The sequence below is a fragment of the Triturus cristatus genome, chromosome 4_2, assembly GCF_964204655.1.
Source record: "Triturus cristatus chromosome 4_2, aTriCri1.1, whole genome shotgun sequence".
In the NCBI taxonomy this organism is placed as follows: Eukaryota; Metazoa; Chordata; class Amphibia; order Caudata; family Salamandridae; genus Triturus; species Triturus cristatus.
The window spans coordinates 512,836,150-512,845,633 of NC_140586.1; positions in this window are offsets into that span (position 1 = coordinate 512,836,150).

Genomic DNA, 9,484 nt, shown 5'->3' on the forward strand with positions numbered 1-9,484 from the left:
TAGGTGTTGAAAACTTTGTCCACCACTCAGTCTCACAAGTGGATCACGATAGTTTGGAAAACCAATCGGATTACAGTACCTTGATTTTTATGGCAATAGATGTGGCCCAGCCCGGCCTCCTTGTGCCTCTGAGGGCCACAGAGGGCCCACCCTTTGCCCGGGTTTAGCCCGGCGCCGCCCGCGCGCGGTCCCGCGACGTGGGGGGCGGAGTCACTTTAGTAGCGCCTTCGGGCGCGAAACTATGCCAATTCCGCTTCCGGGGTTTCCAGGGATCTTGGGAAGTGTAGTCCCGTCTTGCGCTCCCCCCTCACTGCGGTCGCGATGTCCGGCGACGGCGGGAGGGAGTGACAGGAACCAGCGAAAGATGCAGCTGCCCCAGGCACCACAGGGGCACACAGGTATGCACCGGGCAGCGTAAACAGATGCTGCCGAATCGTTGAAGGAACCCCCGCTCTGCCGAGGGCGGAGTCACTTTAGTAGCGCCTTCGGGCGCGAAACTATGCCAATTCCGCTTCCGGGATTTCCAGGGATCTTGGGAAGTGTAGTCCCGTCTTGCACTCCCCCCACACTGCGGTCGCGATGTCCGGCGACGGCGGGAGGGAGTGACAGGAACCAGCGAAAGATGCAGCTGCCCCAGGCACCACAGGGGCACACAGGTATGCACCGGGCAGCGTAAACAGATGCTGCCGAATCGTTGAAGGAACCCCCGCTCTGCCGAGGGCGGAGTCACTTTAGTAGCGCCTTCGGGCGCGAAACTATGCCAATTCCGCTTCCGGGGTTTCCAGGGATCTTGGGAAGTGTAGTCCCGTCTTGCGCTCCCCCCACACTGCGGTCGCGATGTCCGGCGACGGCGGGAGGGAGTGACAGGAACCAGCGAAAGATGCAGCTGCCCCAGGCACCACAGGGGCACACAGGTATGCACCGGGCAGCGTAAACAGATGCTGCCGAATCGTTGAAGGAACCCCCCAATAGTCATGTCTGGAACACTCGTCATTGCATGAGGTCAGCGAGGTCCCTCACGTTGGATAGGGCTCCACCCTACCGTCTTTTTGAAATCCCATCCCTTTAGCTTTTAGGGAACAGTGCATCTATTTAGTGAACACTGACTGTTTGTCACTGCTACCTGTAACTTCCAGGCAGTGTTGCTTCTGACCCGGAGCAGGGAAAGTCCACAATGCATCTGTGGGGATAAGGTAAGGCACAACCTTGGACAATTTTATTAATCCCCACAGAAGCACTGCAAGGTGATGCCTTATTATGTTGGGCTCTGCTTCGAGCACAGGGCTCTCCAGGCCATGCCTGGAACTGGAGCAGAAGGCCAGGCCTTGTTTCCTTTCTTGCCTCTAACTCTGCCTTTTCCATCTTGTCTCAGGCTGGGGCGGTGTTATGACCACCATTGGTCTGCAAATGAGGAGTATCTCATGAGTAGGAATCCTGGCACCCATATATCCCATGCTTAAATGGTTCATTTCATTTAATGATAGCCAGATTATATAAATAAATTGGTTGCTCATTTGCAAGGTTAGCGCAGGCACCCCAAAGTATAGTAGTCATGTGAACGCCTCTCTGTCTTTGGCAGTAGGCAGATGTGATATAGCATAGCAGCACAGTCCACACTGGCGACGAGGTTACCGATTAACCACACATGCATCTGAAGGTCACTGGTGTACATTGCTAGTTTGTTATGTGAAGCGCTGATGTTTAATTTCCAGAAAATATGTTCTGTAGCACATACCGGCTCAACGCTCCGACTGATCAGTCCTATTAAAGCAGTGCCCAACAGATGAAGATTGCACCACCATTGCCTATCCCAGAGTAATTGGGTCCACAGGTCTGAAGCAGCAGGTCATACCCAACAAGGCAGCCCAATTATCCTGCGCAACATCCCTGTTGACGATTGCGAAAATCGTGTTGATAGTGTTGGTATAATTGAAAGAAATGTTAAGTTTGTGAAGGCTGACACAAGGTGACTGGTGTGTTCTTTATGTTTCCCAGACTCTATAGAGCTGCCCACCCCTACTGTCATTGATTAAAAAGGGGTCAATGATGCAGGAGCTAGGCCATACCTGTGCACTGAAGACCTGAGGAAATTTCCATTGGGGTCCACCCACTCCCCCCAGCACCCTCAATTAAACTGTCTCGCAACCCATATCAGACGAAGATAGAAACTCATCACATGAATTCTGTTCATGTTGCATAATACGACTACAGAGATCCTGCCTTTTCATCATGTTCTCCGACCCCTCATCGGTTTCATCTCATGATAGATGAGGGTGGCTCAACTTGAAAAATACCTGCCCGCAACTTAGGAGACTGAACCTGCCACAAAAGGCTGAATCCTAATCCATTTTGCAGGTGAGGAAGTTCGTAGATTGTTCCTCGCCTAAAACTGGCCACGACAATATGCTAATAAATACAATAAAGTTATGCTGGAATATAATTCCACATTTATAAAGCGCAAATGTATCACCAGTAAGGGTTTCCAAGCACTGGTGGGCGTTCGGGGAGATTAAGTGAGCTATTGCCCAGAGAACCATGATGCTGACCTGAGCTGCCACCGGCAATTGAACCGTGAGCCTTGTGATCCGGAGACATCCGCTCTGGCCGCTGCACCACACCTCTCCCTCATAATCCCCTATAATGACCAGTTCAACACACAATTGAATCCAACCAACAAAAGGGCCACCTTCGATAAGCCAAGCAAGGCCCAAATTAACTAATAAATGGGTCAATGCCCACCTACAAGGATTTGCCAGTGCCTGTGAATTGGACGACCTGTAAGAAGAAAGCTAAACTCAGATAATCCTAGGCTGCCACTCATCTAAATTGTGGGGATTAAATATTGTGTCAAGTGAAAATGACAATACCTGCCATGCTTATCTTTGAGTGCTCCATAAGTCTAGAAACAGAACAAGACTTGTGGATATTGTGTCAACTTAGCACATCATAATTTTGCCTGCCGAGTGTAGGAGAATGTCTACTATATATTTCCACACGATTTTCAATATATTGGCTGAATTAATACACTTCCTTTTGATACAAGTTTCTTATAATGTATACAAGTGAAGTTATTAATGTGTTTTAGTTAAGTCAAGATTCTATATAAAATGCAATTTTAAACAAGATGTAAGTCATGTCTGTCACTCGCTCAAGCTTCCCCCCTGCACCCATTCGCTCCCCACAGTCAAGCGGATCTAATAATAGTTTATTTCCACTGCTGTTGTTGTGCTCACTGTGAATCTTCCATGGTGCTGATGTAAAATTGCGACATGTAGCATAGATTCCATCATTGGACCTATTCATTCAAAGTGTTAAATATTACACATTTGTTCCAACATCTACAGATTACATTAGCATAGAGGTTGTTGAATAATTATTGAAGAAACTGAGAAAGTGCTTTGGTGCAAAGGTAATGTTTATTTTTCTTGTGTTCCGATTTTCTGACGAAATGAAACATTTGCTCACACAGCCATAATCTGCAGAGCTGGTAAGTTTCAAACTAAGAATAGATTTTTGGGGTGAGCTAGAATGTTTGGAGTTTTCCATACTGCTGCTAGATATGCTGCTCAATTTCTTTCTAATGTTGCTGCTAATTTGGGAATTCGAATATTTTCAGATTTTTATGTGCTTTGTATAACTCTGCTCTTAAGAACCTTCTTGGCATTCACTCTATCTCGCTTATTTTTGAATTTTTGCAATGAAAACCTTTTCATTGATCTAGAACTCAGTTATTTAGCGGAGTCCCTTAAACCACTTTAACGCTTTACTTTTTAATTTTTTGGAGTTGCCATATTGCAGGGAAACATTGCCTCAGGAAATTGATGTTTAACACTGTTTCCAATTCAGAAGACCGTGGGAGGAGAAATTTAGGAATATTTTGGGGTGTCTAAATTTTGGGGTCCTTTTTGCTCCCTTTTGTGCAAAAGGTAAGACCTGTTTAGCGTGTGGAATTGCAAATCAGTCTGCTAAAGTCTGCAAGTCCTCTGTGAAAAGCAAGATCATCACCAGGTTGTTTGCCTCATCTACACAGGCGCTACTGTGTGTGTGATGTCTTGGAAAGACTACATGTGTATCAACACTTTCCTGACTGTTGTCTACATGCACAAAAGTATATATGGCTATGGCAGCACCACATAACCAGACATCACTGGTACTTTTATCACCAGTGTATCTTGCCTCAGCCAGTCTATTACAGCTCAGCTGCTGTAAGGCTGCAGATTCATAAACGTAGGTACAATATAAGACTGACACTTTTCATTTGACATATTTTCATATTTAGGTCTCGCGCCTAGCGTTGCAGTGCGTAGCACTGCTCGCGCAGCGCGAGACCTCTTGTAAGGGGGTTCTGAAAGCTGACCACACGCTTGTGCGTGTGATCAGGCTTTCGCCGGCAGGCATTGGCGTTTGCGTGTTTTTTTTTTTAAAGGCACGCGATTGGGCAAAGGCGGGAGCATGTTCCGCCTTTGCAACACCCATTCCCGTCCATGTCTAGCACGCGCAGAAGCGCATGTTCGCCTCGCTGCCGCACTCCCTCCCCCGCTCCTCTGTGGTGCGCGCACCACTAGTTTGAAAATCTGGTCACCCTACTTGTTACTCAAGTACATATGTGGTTTTCGCATGGATTCAGAGATCCCCGAGTACAGATCTCTGCGGGCAGGGCCAGGTGAAAGTTACCTGCGGTGACCTGTGTATAGTTTGAATCTCCGCGAGGCATGCTAGCATTCCATCCCTCCAATGTCGGTAAATTAAGTGGTATAAAAAGGAAATTAAATTGCAACATCGATCAATGAGAACGCTGTAAATTGAACAAGTGCGTCGTCAAGTGTTTATAAACTACGCTCGTATTCATTCACGGCGGTTCTTTATTCGAACAGGTGACCCAGATATTAGGTAAACAGGCCCGCTGGCTCTAGGGGTGGTAGCATTCCGATAATGAACCAAGTAAACTCAACCCTGGCTGTTTACAGACCCGGGCCTGCCAAAACAACCCTTCAAAGATTGTAAACACAAGAGTGTGGAGGTGGGGGTTAAAGAGCGCCGTCAAACATCATGGGCTTAATCCTTTCCGGCTAAACAGAGACATATTTAGGAAGGGAAGCAGTTAATTGGCAGTTTCTTGCGCGGCAGCCCCATCACTTCCTCTGGCTGAATTAGACGGGGATGAGTAGGCCGCCAGCACCTCCAGCACAGGAACCCTCTGGGATTTTAATGGCACTCTGCCAGGCCGCTTCCAGAATATGTGCAATATTTGCAGCCGAAAAAAGGGCTGGCAGGGTGAGAGCGCAAGGAAAGAAATGAAAAACCATCAAAGAATGCTGCGCTTTCACAAGGAGGCTTGACTCGGACCATTTATGGAGTGGCTTTGAAATGCAGATTTTTAGTCCCGCATATGACTATGAACGTGCGCTGTGTGCCCCCGATCACCGCCGCCAGCCCGGGAGCCTGGAGAGCACTTTGGCTTAGAGTCCGTCGACTTCAGCCCCGAGCCACGCTGGGATTGGCGCCAGCTCTGAGGGTAACCCCAGCAACGAGGGGGCTTTTTGTATAAATGCACTCATTTATGTGGCTTGTTAAACACCAAACTCCCCCAAATTAATTACAGGTGCTGTCTGCGGAGAAACATCTTCTGAATTTCAGGAGTGAAACTGCGAGATAAGAGAAGGACAAAGTGTTGGCTGTCTGTGAGGCAGACTTGTGTTTAGACAAGTGGGCCGCTCCCTGCAGAGGGCAGTGCCCTGGCGGCGTGAGATGACGTGATTGACATGAGTCTTTTAAGCCTGAGAGCCAGGGGTAGTGCAAACCTGTCAGGAGAAGTCACTCCTCGACAGAGGTGACCTTTAACTCCCTCGGAGCAATTTGTGATCTTTTAATAACATTCCTAGGCCCCGTGAATGTAATCTGACGCAAGACAAAGGCGCGCTTTTTATTACAACTCTCTGGGCTCCCCGGTGACTCGTATTCCAGAGATGGAATGGTGCCCAGAATGGAATGGAATGGTGCCCAGAACCTTATCGAGAGGAAACCAGCCGCGTAAAGGTCACTGAGAATCTTTCTTCATCCCTGCTGCCCCCTTCAAACGCTATATACGTAAAGAGAAAATGTACTACACACCATTACTGTAAACCATTAGGGGCATATTATCAAGACAGGCGATAACATTATCGCCGCTTTATAATATGCTCTATTAAATTCCAATTGAAGCCCAGGTTAGATTAACCTGGGCTTCAATTGGAATTCCATAGCGGCGATAATGTTATCGCCTGTCTTGATAATATGCCCCTTGGTTCGTTAATGATTCCCACATGTGCCGGAAGTAATTTGTTAATTTTGTTGTCATCGCGAAAGCTTTTGCTGTTCAGTGGATTTCTGTCAGTTCGCAGTAGTAATTATCTGTTTTATACAATTTGCCGCGATTGTTGACTTTGTTTCAGGCTGATCTGATGCTCAGAGCCAGTTTGGAAGTGCGTCATGAAGAGCTTCTTTGGCTAAAGGCCCTAGAGGTGGCGATCCAACAAATCAACAGGGAAAACCCAGAATCTTACCGGGTTCTAAGGAGCCGAGCCATGGAAATGGTTCGTCAACTTACTCGTGCAACAAACATCAGATACAAATATGTTAAAATCTCTTCAAAACTAGAAAAGAAGTGTATTTAACATCTGGAACCGTTTGGCTATATATTCTACATCAGATTTATATCTCTGCGTTGAAAGGTATTTATTGAGTGACATCTAAGAAAGTGCAAACTCTAGTAATGGCATCAGATTTCTAGAGATGTTATTTCTTTAAATCTGAAATGTCATCATTGCAAGGAAGTAGCCAGAAAATTTAAATAGCCCGCACTTTGAACTAAAGCACTGATGCCACCAAAAAGCGAAGCAAGTGAGCCAAACCCTCCGTAGAACAGATTTCTTTTCTCATCCATCTATCTACTGCAACTCATCAATCCATCAATTCTGTCATCCATTCATCCACTCTACCATCCATACATTCTGCCATTTAACCATCAGCCCACCCACTCTGCTGTCTATCCATTCATCCACTCTGCCATCCATCAATCCACTCTACCATAAATTCATGCATTCTGTCACACATCCATTCACTCTTATATCCATCCCTTCCATCCATTCTGTCATCCACTCACCCATCCTTCATCCAACCACTCTACCATCCATGTATCTACTATTCCATCCATCATCCATCCACTATGCCATCCATTCCTCAACTCACCCATCCATGAATCCTTCCCCAATCCTATCCAACATCCATTCACATTGCCACCATCATCCAGCAATCCATTCATCCATCCATCCTTCCATCCATTTTGCTATCCATCAATTCACTCTGCCATTCATCCATTCACTCTGCCATCCATTCATCCAATCTGCATCCAGCCACTTTACCATTCATCCTACCATCCACCATCATCCACCCACCCTGACATCCATTCATTGATCTTTTTACTTACTCTTCAATCCATCCCTTTACTCTGCCATCCATTCACCCGTTCATCAACCTATCCATTCATTTATCCTTCCCTCCTTTTACTCTGCCATCTTTTCACCTGTCCATCCTCCTATCCATTCACTCACCCATCCATATCTTTACTATGCCATCCTTTCATCTGTGCACCAACCTATCATTTACTCATCTGTTCATCCACATACTCGTTCATCCATCCATCAACTCATTCATCCATGCTTTCTTCGCCTCACCCTTCCTTCTAATATTCCTTCTTTCCTTCCCAGTTCTATTCACCCAGACGTTTTTCCCTGCTCCTGCTGCTCTTCTATTGAGGCTGTTTTCCAGCATTAATTGTGAACCTTTGTCTATGGAGTTGCAGGCAGAGGAAGGCCCATAAAGAATCCCACCTACGCTGTAGCTGCCAAAGCAGGGGTTTGCGACACCCCTAATTCTAAGTAATAAATTCAATCGCCTAGGATAACAGCAGCGCTTTTTAGGTCTCGCGCCTGGCGTTGCAGTGCATAGCACTGCTCGCACAGCGTGAGACGTATTGTAAGGGGGTTCTGGAAGCTGACCAAAAACTTGTGCGTGTGGTTTTGTTTTTGTCAGCTGCTATTGGCTTTAGTGTGCCTCTTTGTGAAAAAGGCGGCACGCCATTGGTTAAAGGTGTGTTAATGTGCCAGCTTCTTTAGAAATGTAACCGCCCATTTCCCGGCGGTGTCTGTTACGAGCAGCAGACATGTGTTTCTAATTAGTGTGTTCTCCTTGCTGCCACGCTCCCTCGCCCCCGCTCCTCCACTTCACCGCTGCTGGTCCAGAGTCCGCTGACGTCATTGTCGTGCCGCACCGAGATTGGTCTCAGCCTTCATAGATTCCCACCTCGTCATTGCCGTGCCGTGCTGGGATTGGTCCCAGCCTCGAGGGCTTCTCCACGCTTGTTACAGGAAGCAGAGCTGCGCCTGAAGCCGGGGAGCGTCCTGAAGATGAAAACGCCCGCAGCATTGCACTAAGGTAACCGGAGCTGCATTTTTTTTTCGAATTTTGCACTTGTTTAATATCTGCAGGTTTGCTGTGTTTCATAGCGCCGCGAAGAGGCTTTAATGTGGGATGTTGGGTCATGATGGTTCAGCTCTGGCAATCAACCCTCCCCCTTTTCTTCCTCTCCATCAGTATCAAGCTCGGGCAGAAATTGATATTTCCAGGCGGAAGTGCGTGATTGATGGGGCTGCTGGGAATAGAGTGTGAGCGACGGTTCCCATGGCAGAAGGCGCTTTATAGAGCAGCAGTGGCACTCGGTCGCGAGGAAGGCTAGAGCGCCCCCAAACTCATGTTTGTAGCAGTGCAGCAGGTTCTTCGAAGAAGTACAGATCACTTAAACGATGAAATACATGGTTAGGACAATGAGGTCTACCATTAGCAAACAAAAGATCTGATCAAATCTAGGGTATTGTCTTCACAGTATTCACACAGAAGAGAAAGTTTCAAAGCAATGTTAATCCAGGAGGTGTCGGTGACCCTGCCTTTGGATTAGAGGTGCCCACCGCAGCTCTAAGAGGGCTGTATCCAGGCCACGCTGTCAGACTGTCTACATAAGATCACCGGCGTACAATGATGATAAATTGAAATCATAAAAAAAAGCATTTGCAATGCAATAGGTTTCACATTATTAAAGTTTGAGCTATTGGCATTGCTAATAATAATGCAACTAAGCCTGGGCGTTGAACTACGCTCCGTTCGCGGAACTTGCGAAGTTTAGGCAACTTCGTGATTCGCGTAGAGCGCGAAGTTGCAGATTGCTACGCAATCTGGCGCGTACCGTAGTAGTTTTGCTTCCTCGCGCGCTCAATATTCATTCTCGCGCGCGCGGTAACATCTTACTGTGATTCTGCATACGCCAACTTGCTTTTCTGTCCATTCCCGTGCGCCACGAGATTTGTAATATGGCTGCCCAAGCCCGCGAGAGTGTGCGAACGCGAACACGTCATTTGGGCGCGCGAGCTGACTTCCGGTGGCTGTCTTGGTA